The sequence below is a fragment of the Cyprinus carpio genome, chromosome B20 (assembly GCF_018340385.1).
Source record: "Cyprinus carpio isolate SPL01 chromosome B20, ASM1834038v1, whole genome shotgun sequence".
NCBI lineage: Eukaryota > Metazoa > Chordata > Actinopteri > Cypriniformes > Cyprinidae > Cyprinus > Cyprinus carpio.
Genome location: NC_056616.1, coordinates 8,785,128 through 8,799,491, shown reverse-complemented (window position 1 = coordinate 8,799,491; position 14,364 = coordinate 8,785,128). Strand labels below are relative to the sequence as shown.

At 35.6% G+C, this 14,364-nt stretch overlaps 1 protein-coding gene across 3 annotated transcripts in view; it reads right to left on the bottom strand.

Moving 5' to 3' along the window:
• The window catches only part of LOC109071888 (ras-specific guanine nucleotide-releasing factor RalGPS2-like), a 120,076-nt gene that overhangs the window by 82,948 nt on the left and 22,764 nt on the right, over nucleotides 1-14,364 (bottom strand). For 2 of the 3 annotated variants that reach the window (XM_042746345.1, XM_042746347.1), the window contains exon 2: nucleotides 348-431. The gene's annotated coding sequence lies outside the window, so the exon portion shown is untranslated. The remainder of the gene's footprint in view (nucleotides 1-347; nucleotides 432-14,364) is intronic. The other variant, XM_042746346.1, reaches the window with a different exon arrangement.

Sequence of the window (14,364 nt, the reverse complement as noted above, 5' to 3'; positions counted from 1 at the left end):
AACACTGCTGTCAACATTTGCTTACACGTGAAACGAAAGCAGGTGTTCAGACAGCAACTACGACAGCATGTGTGAGTGTGTTGTGCTCTGAGAGTGAACAGGTGCTGCGGACCCATTAGTGTGTGTGTGTGTGTGTGTGTGTGGTTTAGGGTTTGTAGTAACAGGTGTTGTGGAGAGTTTGACTGACTTCATGGCCAAACTGCAGACTAATCCTAATTAAAGCTCCAGTGCAGCCACACACACATATACAGCAGCACTAATGCTTACATTTGCCAAAAGGGCTGCAAAACAACAGTTTATATAGTGTGTTAAATGAACACAGACACACACACACAGAATACAATTACCGGGTATTTGTCAAATGCACATGGTGACGGCTCTGCTGTGTCCTCCGCTGCACTCTCTCCAAATCCTCTGCTGAACAAAACCTGCTGTGAGAAGGAGAGAGAAAGAAGACACGTTACCAAAGTGAACAGATCTTTTATCTCACGACTGCAGGAGTCTGAAGCAGCAGATACTACAGATGAAGCATTCAGTCTATATAGAGCTCACAGCTACAGTTATGGGTGGTTTTTGATATAGGCTAATTAAAAGATGTTCTCAATTTTTAAAACTATTTTGAAAACGTTAACCATGGTTTTGTTTTACTCTGGTCACCCAGTAATCCATTAAACACAAAGAGTATCAATAACTACACATATTAAATGATTATGATATAAAAAAAAAAGAAAGATTTAAATGAACCCAAACCAATTAAATATTAATTTTGTAAAATTATTTATCAATTTGTGCCACCATTTCCCCGACAACCATTATTTTGCACCAATAAATTGTATTTATATTATTTTATTTATAAATTGTATTTTGCTGCTGAGTTATAATTAGCTAAAATGAAAACTACTAAAAGGTAAATAAACTAAAAATTTGGTTAGATGAAAAAAAAAAAAAAAAAAAAAAAAAAAACATTTTTTCTTAAATGAAATAAATCTGAAATGAAAAAGGAATTAATATAAAATAAAGTAATTTGAAATTCCTAACTGGATATAAATGATGATAAATTATGAACTAAATAAAACTATAAACATAATAAATACTAATACTTAGAAATATGAGACATGTGATGAAAAAGCAAAATCAGGGTAAATGTCACTTGTGAACAGGATCAGTTTTTATTGTGTGACAAAATATACAGAAAGTGTAAAATTATTATTTAAAGGAACTGTTCACCCAAAAATGAAAAGTCTTTCATCATTCAATCCAAACCTGTATGACTTTTTTTCTTCTGTGAAACACATCTAACATTTTGAATAACGAGGGTAACCATTGACTTCCACTGTATTTACAGCATTTTTTTTTATGTTCCACAGTGGAGGAACATCATAATACAGTTTCGGGTTCACATGAGGGTGAGTAAATAAATTTGCAGTTTTGGTTGAACTATTCCTACAAGTATATAAAGTTAAAATACATCAAATTAAATTTTAATCTGGCATTTTATTTGTAATATGATTAAGATCAATTTCTCCACAAAATGAATGGCATGGCGATTCATGATGTGGTGAAAATGGCATTTAATAAAAAGACCAAATTCTCTAGAAATGCATGTATAAACATTGCTGTACATCGTTGGCCACAGTCTGACGAAACACCGACAAACCTGACAGACAAACTGTGTGTCAATGGAAAAAAGCCACTAGGTGGCGCTGTACATATGGAAAACAGGACTGAAAACAACAGCAGCTGTGTGTGTTTGTGGAAAAGAGTTCAGTCTTAGGTCATTAGAGAGGATTGTTTAGGACACTACAGACACCAGACGCCACATGGCATTGTGGGACGGGCGAGATGCAAAGCAGGACATCATGCTTTCTTTCCCTCACGTTCATGAAAATAGGCTTTAAAAACATCACATGGCTGAAGCCAGCAAACATTCACTGCATATTAAGGAGAACAAGCTTCCTCAGTCTACAGACTGAAACCAATCGTTCTGGCATGTCCCAAACATGCACAAATGTGACACGCTTAAACGGTTTAGACTGGTAACCCACCGATCTCAAAGAAATAACCCAATCGCCATGCAACCAGACTAGTTATTGTGACAATAATCCAAAAAGCCACTTCCACATTGACTGTCATTGGGATCACGAGTCAGGCGATAAATGTGGAAAAACCATGACTCACAATTTCACACAAAATAAATGTTCAATTCTCAACATATGCAGCTATAGCTTTTGTTTGCATGATGTTACCATGGAAATAAGATGATGACTCCACAGAAAGAAGAATGCTAAGCAGTCCAAACTGTCTTATAAACAGGCCCACACGAAACCTTCGCCTACAGAGCTCTGCAGATTTCAAACCGCAAAAAATGCATTCTCTACCACTCATTTATTAATATACACTTCTGTCCAAAAGTTCACTTTTTTACGTGAAAGAAATGTTTACTTTTATTCAGAAAGAATTCATTGTTACAGTGACCTTATCTGAACCTTCTATCCGTCAAAAAAATAAATAAAATTTATCAAAGGGGAAAAAAAATTCCCACAAATATTACGCAGCACAACTTTAAACATGGATAATAATAATAAACCTTAAAAAGCAGGCAAATCAGCATATTAGGATGATTTTTGAAGGATCATGTGACACTTGAGACTGGAGTGATGATGCTGAAAATTCATCTTTGCATCACAAGAATAAATTACATTTAAAAATATATTCGCATAGAAAACAGTTATTTTAAATTGCAATAATATTTCACAATATTACTGTTTTTACTGTATTTTGGTCAAATAAATACAGCCTTCGTGAACATAAGAGACTTCTTTTAAGAACATTAAAAATGTTTTCAACTTTTCTGTAGTATACATATATAGCTAAATTATTTAGCATTATCATTCATTTATTATTTATTATTATACTTATGCATTATTTAAAATGTTTTTAATTATTAATTTGAATTATTCATTATAATTGCATGCCTGAAAGAGATTCATGTTTAAATACTTTTTAGATTAATTTGAAGGACACTTACAAGACTGTAGAACTATTGAAACATAATTAATAAATTCAAGTTACAGTAATTTAACATGCTTTATGTTGTTTAAGTCAATTTTGAGAGGAAATTTGTGGAAAATGAGCCTTCTGAAAACCTATTCATTTAAGTATTTATTTATTCACTCTCTGAAATCTGTCAAAATGTTCCCTTAAGGGAATCTAAGGGTAATGTGCTTTAGCTTCTGTTGCTGACAACATAATCAAATTAGCTCAAATATTTAATGAATGCGAGGAATAGAGGAATTATGAGCTACAGGTAAATCTATTTAGCTTTCTGTAACCTTGTCTGTTTCTGACATGACCTTGTTCGATTAGTCTGTGGACAGATGAACAAGAGCGTAAAACTGTATGCAAAGACCGTAAATGTCCAGGGCATTGTGGTGCTATGACTGACGACTTGATGCAATGCTCAATTGACAGTAAAGATTGTGTGTGTTCGTTACCACACAAATCTCCTTCACATGTGTCCGTCTTACGAGAGAACGTCGGGATGAATGTTCGCGTGGTGAGCCTGATGGTGTGATGGGAATGATTAATGTGAGAGAGCTCGGAAGGTTGTTGAAAGAGACTGTGGAAAGACGCTCAGAGGCACGGAGGATAGATCCGGATGAGAGAGAGCGTAGGAGGTGTCGCTGTCTTGTTGCAACCTGCCGGGGAAACAGTGTAACAGAGAACAGACACACTGAGCCTGAAGGAATGAGTTCAAGTAGTTTTTCCCGCCTTCATTTACATGTGTTCCCCCTCAGTGTGTCCCATAAACGTGCTCATTAATCTATCATCTCCCTATAGCTTTTGCTTTTTGTGTGTGTGTGTTTGCCTATGTTAAACCTCTGTAAACACTTTTTTTGTATGACCTTTGTCCTTATTGATGTTAACGGACGTCAACGCCTCTCGTTTACTTTGAATGGAGTGACGTCAAGCGTTGCCAAAATTAATTGTGGGTCCGTCGTGTTGGGTTCGTTGCTCGCGGCAGAAGTTGAAAACTTTTCAACTTTTCAAGTGCAAACGTCAGTCAATCAGATCGCCTTATGCAAATACCCTGGTGCAGACGCTGACCAATCGCTTTCACACAACACCAGAAACCTAATTTGATTGGCTATTGTCATTATGACGGTCGTGTCAGCACCAAGCTTCAGAAACGCCCTCCGTACCGTTAAAGGCAAGGCTTTTGCGCACTGCGTGCTATGATCAAGACGACGCAAGAGACATGAGTGTACAAGTCCAACATGTCAGTCTAGTGCAAGTTTATATAGAAAAAGAACTGAAAAACAGAGCAGTTAAACACAAAAACACATTCTGTGTTACCAGCCACTTGTGATGCCAAAATAAGTATTAAATATTTAGCATCTGATATTTAGATATTTGTGACCAAACATTTTTAAAAAAGGTTTTGGCACTTGGATTCAAAAAGGTTAAATGGTCCTGAAAAAAAAAAAAAAACGGCCAAGCTTGCAGAAGTGAAGAAGAATTTATCCAATTTTTGGATAAAGACTTTTTTTTTTTTTCTTCAGTGTTGCCATGTCCTTATATTTACAGGGTGGGGTGACCATCTGGCAATAGATCTGTTGCGGGACAGTAGATGTGATTTTGCGGGACAATGTGGGACACGTGTAAGATAGATACAGTTACTACTGTTATGCTATGTAAATACTGATTTACATCCATTGTCACATACGCATATTTATGTTTCTGAGCGTGCACAAGTAAGCGAAAGAAAGCACATCCGTTTTGTGTTAGAGTGAAGAGTATCCACCTGCGAGGGAAGAGATTTGTGCTTGTGCATTTTGATGCGCCCTTGCAGTACAATGCACTCTGGACATTTGTCATTAAAATAACGCCATAAACCACCTCAAACGAACTATTAAAATAAGAAGAAAATTGTATAAATTTTTAATTGGTTAAAATTCATGGAGAATATCATGTTTTTTTCGTGTGCGCTCGACCATTTCCGTCGGTGGTGCTAGATCACTTGATGAGCTCCGCAGGTCCTTTGCGCAAAAACTATGCCGCAAAAAGAATAAATAAAAAGCTTTCTTAAAAAGGCAAAAGAAAGTATGTATGTTTCCTTAATATAACAATTAAAAATCAACAAACTGATGAAAATGCAGGGTATATTCTCAATATGTGACATGCGGGACAAGGGGTGAAAAATCTGTGGGGTAGGCCTACAACGCAAACGAGACGAGTGGTCACCCTAACCATGTACCAACTCATGAACCCCCTGCAATTCCCTCACGAACCACCAGGGTTTCCACTTTGGGAGACCCTGTCTTAGCTCATCAAGATAGGCATTTTATGGAATTAAAGTGGTCTGTTGCGGATATGAGATGTATCATATTTTTGGTGTTAAAAAACAAAGCATTTGGGTGTTTTAGTGTTTTTCTGTGCTTGTCCTTTTTTGTTGTTGTTTTTTTTCTATGAATATCTGGCAACATTGACACTTTACCGCAGGGCTCATGTGTGCAGCTAGCTCCGTGTAAAAATATGCTAAGTTAAGGTTTCTTTCACTGTTATTTTCTTGCATCTCACATACAGATGAAGATACATTTCTGATGCATGTTTAAATACGTCATTAATAACTAGTTGTTCAGCTCGGTTCCATACACACTGCATAGAATTTCTGTAAATGCGATTGTCACTACCTGTATTTTTCGTTAATACACACTAGTGTAAACAGATCCTTATTAAAAGCTGATTTTTAGATCAACCTTAAATTTGGAACTCTATACTTGTTTAAATTTATGGCTTTGATTTTCTCACAGCTTTAGAGTTTTTTTTTTTTTTTTGGAAAATGTTTATTTCATTTAAAATAGTGTTTTTGTGCATTTTTCAAAATACTATACCTAAACTTGTAATAAATGGATCATAACTATTCCATAAATATAATTTAGTACCATAAAACCCCCTGAAAATACAAAATTTTAAATAAAAACATTACCAAAATAAAATAAAATAAAAATAAAACGAAATAAAAATCTGTCATTTCTGACCACCACGTGAGCACCACCAGAGGGTTAATAAAGGAAGGAAAATAGTTAAGTTTGTAACAATTTGATGTTTTTTAACAAATCAGTTGAGTGAATGATTCAATGACTAAAACACAAAATAACCTATAAAAAGGATCACTAAATGAATCAAGTGACATCACTAGTACATCATCACATCACAACATTGGAAAAGCAGCAGAGGGCTGTCATGTTAACAAACATGTTGTCCTTCCCAAACACTGAACGTTTCCTGTTTGAGCATAGCTTACTGAAAGGAAATGTAAGCTACTTGACTGTAATACAGCGTGTGTATGGTCATTGGGTGTTTGTTAACCCTCTTTTTCCACTTATGAACAACCACACAGACACACACAAACTTTGCTCTGAGGCCCCTCTGGGCCCTATTCATTCATATTTCATTTGACATTCAGAGAGAATGAAAAAGAAAACACCCTATGGAAAAAGCCTTGAGGGAAAAGATAAGAGGAGACCGATAAAATGGAAAATGTGATCTTTTGTGGTCCAGCGAGTACGAATGAATAAGAACAAGTGTGTTACTGTACGGTCTCTGTGTAACAATAATAACAATGCGTTCATGTAAGCACGTCTCCAACAGAGAACAATGGCAGCTACTCACTAACACAAGGAAATATCAACATACTGCAACAGAAAAAAGAAACACAATTGCTGTCTGACAAAATGTCTACACTGGAAGTGAGCAGCGACCAAAATTCAAAGTTAAAATAATAATAAATGAAACTGTTCACAACATAAGCGCCCAATGGTGTGTCCCTCCATTGTGTATGTGAAAAGTGTGTAATAAATATCACAGTTTTGATCAAGAGACCACCCAATCACACTCCCACCGCTAGGATACACTCGCCTCCATCCCACCAGAACAGAAAGTAAATGTGTTGGTGGAAAGTCCTGGTTTCTTGGAGCAGAGGAGTTGTTCATGCACCAGGTTCCTCGGTTCATAACTAGTGATGCACCGATCATGATTTTTCATGGCCGATTCCGAGACTGATTTCCGATTTTTTATTTTCTTTAAGCAATAAACTTTTAAGAAAGCAGGAAAGTATACATAAGATGTTTATTTGGTATTTAACAGGTCAAACTGGCTTTTGGCTATTGAAAACAAGTTAAAAATAATCATCCTATATAGAACTGGCTTTTCAAAAGTATCCCTTCACTGTCTTCACTTGTGCAGCGCGGGACAGGTACAGTACGCTCGCGCAGGAAAGCAGCTCTTATTTGTGCAGCAGTTCACTTCCTGAACAACCCTTCACTGTCTACGCTTGTGCAGGGTGCATACACGTACGCTCGCGCTACTTCAGTGAGCGCAGGAAAGCGGCTCTTATTTGTGCGCCAGTACACCAACGGCTGTTCGCTTCTTGCTATCTGTGTCTCAGAGTCAGACAGGTAGCTCTGAATTTCCAGTGCTGTACGGTTGCCCGTGTCCTGTGCACAGATTTCGAAATACTTCAACACAAATGACATGATAGTGAATGATTACAATGTAGTCTGTGCAAGCGGGCCGAAATAAATGTGCCGAAGAAAAAAAATACTAAAAACCGGCCGATTGCCGATTACGCATTTTAAGCAAAAACCCGCTGGTTTCGATTTATGGCCGGTCAACCGGTGCCTCCCTATTCATAACCCTGCCAGCACAACTGCACAGAGTACAATATATATATTGAGAGAGCTACTTCATAAAAAATATAAATACTAAATACTTAAATACATTGCATATATATATATATACACACACACACACACACACACACACACACACACACACATATATATACACAAACACACGCACACACACACACACACACACACACACACACACAAACACACACATATATATATATAAAAACACACACACACACATACACACATATATGGGGTATATGGTGTATCATTCAAAATAAACTAAAAAAAAAAGGTTATTTATTTTGGGGGGGGAAATCAAACTGTAATTTTTCTGATAAACCTTGTGCTTGCTATTTAAAAAAATAATAAATGAAAAAAAAATGATAGATATCGATCTATATCTATATGTGTGTAGATACATAGATAGATAGATATATAGATAGATAGATATAGCAGTAATTGTTATTAGTAGTAGTAGTACATTTTTTATAATCATTAAACAATTTTATTAAAAAATCTACATTTTCATAATTCATATAATAATAATAATAATAATAAACAATACACAAAAAAACAAAATAAGAAATTACTAAAATAAAGTAAAAAATAAATGAGTATAAGATTTTTTGGGGGGGTGAAATTTTACAGTACAACTAAAATTTCAATACTAAATTTCTGGCTGTCTCATTTCTTCATTTTCAAATGTTAAACCATCAAGCTTGGTTGAAAACCACAGGGAGCTCTTAAAGCTTCTCTTTTGTTGACAAGATCCTGTTCATAAGCACTTCTCAGTACAAATTTGTGATAATAGTTGGTGCATGTTACATTCCCAAATGCATGTTTATAAGCAACCCAAAGACCATGCAGAGATGTAGTATGGAGCAGCAGTTACTTCCGACCGAGCTGCTCTGAAAGCACAGTATCACATCCTGTCATGTGTAAAAGCTGTGCTTCCCTCTAAAACCCAATATCATCTAAACCTTTGTAACCCTTTCACAAATGAGTAACTAAGAGAGTAAGTGCAGCACAAGTGAATGGCTTTCAAGTCAATGCTAAGATTATTTTGCCACAGGTTCTCTTGCTTAAAATGTCATCCAGTCGTGTGACTGAGTGTGTCTTAATTTAGACAGACAGTGAGAACATGCACTGTACCTGCATGCGCCTTGAAGTGAAATCAAATGAGCAATGTTCAGGCTTGAAAAACTGTGTGCATGAAATGACAATGAAATTCATGCTGCACTGAAGCATCTCACAGGCCTGATTAATATCAGACGGGTGAGCCAAACAGTTTGTGTACGTCTGCATGTGGCTGGCTGTCTGACGGAAAGCAAACAAGTGTCGGCCAGAATTCTGCAGTAATGCGGGCTTAAAGTTAAGTACGTTAGGAGAGACAGAGATAGAGCGACAGGTCCAACAGCTATTGCACATGAAACGCAATCCTGCCTGCAAATTTGACGGAAAAGGATCTTGATGCTTGTCCTGAAGAGACAGTAGCGGGTAGCTCATTTAACAGCAGATTGTGTGTGTGTGTGTGTGTGTGTGTGTGTGTGTGTGTGTGTGTGTGTGTGTGTGTGTGTGTGTCTGTATAAAAAGGAGGTGAGAAACGGCCAGCCTGTCAGCACTCTAATTATCATCCAAAGAGAGAGAGCGACTATAAAAAGCCAAGGTCACAGCACATGCTATGGCAGAGTGCTGATCAGAAGCAGAGGAATTTGACGAATGGAGTTGAGTGTGATGCTGATGGCTGATGATAGGCCTGCTCTGTGTCTGCATGTGTTTACAGGCCGTCCAAGTGAGGAGGAACACAGCACTTACAGAATTAATTTATGAATTGCAATTACTGTTATTTTATTTTTATTTAGCCTAACACAATCATAGCAAAACTATTTCATCATTAAAACATAGTAACATTCTTTCATAGCAAACATAGCAAAACTAGTAACATTCTTCTTATCATTCATTAAAACATAGTATGCACTTCTTCGTTAGTCACATAATATAATTCTAGTCACAATCGTTTAAATATAATAAAATTATTATATGCAACACACATATGCATTCTTGTTGAAATAAATCAATAAAGATTTATTGTTTGGATATATTTCAAATAAATGTAACAGCAGTATTTTACTGTTTTTAAAGTACTACATTTTAAAACATTTAAAAAGGAAACAAATATTTTAATATTTCACAATATCACCTTTTACTTTTTTTTCAAATACAATTCCTAACTTAAAATGAAATCCTAAAAAAAAAAAAAAAAAACCCCAAACCCAAACTTTTAAACATTAGTGTAAATTACACAGTCATCAAACTTAATTAAAATTAATACAAATTAATTCCACAAATCACCACAAAAAATAAATAACTACTCATTTTAAAGAATTAAAATAAAATAAAAATACAGTTTGACATTTAAGTGCACATCATGTTTAAAAGAAAATTTAAATAAAATAGGCTACAAACATTTATAAGTGGCATTTCAAATAATGATTAATTTCATTGTTTTTTTTGGGGGGGGGGGTTGTTTTTGTTTTTTTACCATATCAAACTGCAGTTTTAAATTTAATACATTTTTCATTTACTTAAATTTGCAATTACAATTATGCATCCTGTCTGAAACCAATTCAAATGCATCAAACATTCATAAACTGTAAATTGAATTGGACCTTGAAGTCCATAAAAAGTCACATTCAGCATCTTGGCAAATGATTGATCAAAACCTTGCGTGTGAGGCGTGTGAGGCGTCTGAGGGTCACAACTGTCACAACACAAACTAAACAAATACCCTACAACATCCACAAAAAAAAAAAAAAAAAAAAAACAAAAGATGACTCGCGTGTCCTTCTTTTTCAATAAAATCATATGTGCCGGAGGTTGGCGGTTTCACCAGACCATTAAGTTGTCAGCAAAATGCACAACAGCATGCATAACTTTTTTTCTCTCTCTTCTCTCCTCGTGTGTGTGTGTGTGTGTGTGTGTGTGTGTGTGTGTGTGCTGATTGAAGACTCCCGTGAGACGAGAGCAGCTGACCTGAGCCCAGATCCGCTGCCTGCATGGTTTCTATCCCCTCTCTCTCTTCTCTCCTCTTTCACTCCCTCATCTAGCATGCCTTTAGTTTTTATCTGCACCCTCTCGCATGATTTAATGCACTTGCTCGGCCGAATGGCCCATTCCTGCCTCTCTATGAGCCCAATTCATAAGCCAACAGGAAACTGCACAGGAAACAAGGGATTCTGAGAGGAAACTGCTGTGCCGACCGGCAGCAATAGGAAAAGGGTTATAGTCATAATGACTGACACACGGGTATGGCACACATGAGCACACATTCACTCTCTTAAATAAACAGCACGGCGGCACTAGAGGAAATGGCAGAGTTTGTTATCGTGTGTTGGTGTTTATAGTTGTGGTTTTGAGTGTGGAGCAGATCAGATAAGCAGAAAATCTGAGGCATTAATCAACTGACATCATTAAACCACAACTTTAAATCACAACATATCAAACCACAAACACTCACACTGGGACTAAACACAAACACACACACACCCCTATCCTTGTGTATACCACTTTATGGGGTCCAAATGTCCCCATAATGTTAGTAAAAACAGAAATATAGTACTCTGTGGGGTCCTTTAGCTGTTAAAGCTTACTTATAAAAGAATGCTATACATAATGTTAAAACATCCTTATATTAAATTATATTAAATTTAATTCTAGCTAAATTTTAGCTAAAACATTTTTTTAATTAAAAACGCTGTCAAATAACATATAAATAATATAATATAATATAAACAACAACAACAAAAATGGTTTCACAGGGCCCTAAACATGAATTACATACCTTCATAACCAGTAAGTCTCTTAAACAATCTGTTAATTTTACTTTTTATGAAAGCAAATGCTTTGTTCAGGCTGTAAAATGGAATGAGGTGAGATTCTTAATAATTCATGATGTTAGTATATAATACTTTTTTTTAACCTAGAAAATGTTTAATAACCTTTCTGAAAATGATTTAGTACACCTTTTACTTGACATTTCAGCACAAATCTGAATTAAGTGAACTGAAGCTTTCACATTTCAAAACCATAAGTCAATATGAAGTCCATTTCCCAACTTTCCTTCATGGTCAATAACAAGTGCATTCATGATAAAGGCCAACTAATCATCCAGACAGTAAATTATGAAAATACATAGTTTTGCACATCTTTATCCATGACCTCTACCCTGTTATGAACGGAGTACATTCCTGAATAATACCTCAAACTATGTCATACTTATTCAAGTGTGCAAAAAAAAAAAAAAAAAAAAAAGCAGTATTTAAGGCACTAAATAAAGAGTAATGTGTTTAGAAATCAATACAAAGGTCGTGCAAAGGAAGTCCTGACCCTTCAGATTACTGTGACTGCATTATTGAGTATTGATCCACTGATTTGAAGTTAAGCTTCTTGGATACATTCGCCATTGCAGCACGTCTCACTTGGCCGTTAAGTGACATGTCAGAGTTCAGAGGTCGCACCGCCAGATCGGTTTACAGCCTTTATTGAAGCTCCATTCTGTAAGAGTGGTCCAAAAGGGACAGCACTATCCCACTCTTTAGAAAGGGTCGACATATGGTCCCCATACTGGCCCTCAGCCTGATAAACCATCATGCTGCTCTGTAAAGCCATCCACCAGCTGAGTATTATTAAAAGGAAATCAGTAGAGGCTTCAGATGAACACATGCTCAGAGGAATGCATGTCCGAATTTTCTGACTAACATCTCAGCAAAATCCAACAAAGCAAAATTGAACCCCTCTGCAATTTTGTGTGTGTATGGGGGGGGGGGGGTTGCTATAGTAATGAACACATGCATCTTATTGATTGTGATGCCGTGCTCATGGACATCCTGGTCATGCACACACTCATAAGAATTTTAAGATCTACTGCATAATAATAATAATAATAATAATAATAATAATAAATAATAATAATAATAATAATAAAGCAATTAAAGGATTAAAAGTGATTTAGGGGAATAAGTAAATAAGAATGCTAAAATCAGTTCTAGGTGCACTTATATATGAAGTAGTTATCAATTTACACTATTTGAAAATAATCGCATATTTTCAATACAAAAAATTCACTCTTATTCATATGTCTAACAGTCGAAAACGCAAACGTCTCTTCATGTTCATTTATGATTTAATCATGAACTAAAAATTTCAAAAAAAAAATTTGAGTAGTTTGCATCACTAGACATAGTCTATTACTGTCAGTCGCTGGACATTTCTATCGTACTACTTACATATAAAACAGTTTTCTAATACAGTACTACTTACATCTTTCCACAAACTCTCACTGCGTTGTGACAGTGACAGTAAGACCCGCCTTCTTTGATTTGATTGGATCTCGATCATTCTGACATCGATGAGCGCTGATGGACCACTGAGGCAGACCAGCCTAAAAGTTTAACTTTTAAAACTTTTGTCAACCTAACCCAGGAGCCAGTCCACCCATACTCACAAACACCCTTATACTGTAAATCATACATAAATACATATACATTTCAAAGGACAGAATAGGTGGAAAAACAGAAATACAAATTAGACAAAAACAACATAAAATGCAGGCCAGGAGCGAGGCCCTCTAGTTATTCTGCGTGCTTAAGATGCGTTTTTTTTCTATGTGTTATCTTAAGGGTTTTTCACATTATTTAAATGTTAGTGTTAGTATAACATTTTAATACCTTTCATATTTTTACTTCCAATGTACAGTTGACATTTTTCTTAATACTATAGAAAAGCTCAACGTTTTTCAGGCTTAATACTATAGAAAAGCTCAAAGTTTTTCAGTTAGAAGTGTTTTCAGCTTGTTTATTTTCATACAAAAATGCGGCATGCAGTTGCATCAAACAATGGTATAAACATAATTCAGTGTAAACTGTGATAATCGTAATTAAATCAAAATTACAATTTCATGGGAATAATCAACAATTATGATCTTTGTTGTAATCGTGCAGCCCTACTGGATGCTGCGCAAAATCCTGACAGTAAACTGCTGTCACGTTCTATTTATGATGTGCTGACAAATTTCAAATGATTTTCAATGGTCGCTTTGTCATGTCCAGTTTAGACAGATTTTAGCTGAATATGGCACGGCACGGCACGGCACAACACGATAACAGACAACTCAGGATAATACACAATGAAACACATACCCTTAACACCACAGAACATAAAATTTCACTTACCACATAAACAGAGTAAGTAGAGATGACTGAGGATGAAGGCGAATGATTTGCAGATCCTGAGCACCACTGACAAGCATATAATCTTGTAAAATGTATGTTAAGTACTGCTGCTCCATAGTATAAACACGTGCGATTGCGAATCTTGAAAGTGAAACTAAAAAGGCATCATGCACTCAAAAGTAGTGGTCGACCAATATTGTTTTTTGACCGCCGATGCCGATATCTTGGATAGTAGGGGAGCCAATAGCCGATATAAAGCCAATATAATTATAATTTTTTTTTATTAATATTTAAGAAATTTGAAATCATATAAAAATAAATAAAAAATAAAAATAAATAAACATACTTATACTTTAGATGACAAACTATTTTTCACAAATAAATAAATATTTAATAAAAATATAATTAAAAAGGAAGTAAACACTATAACCAACAGG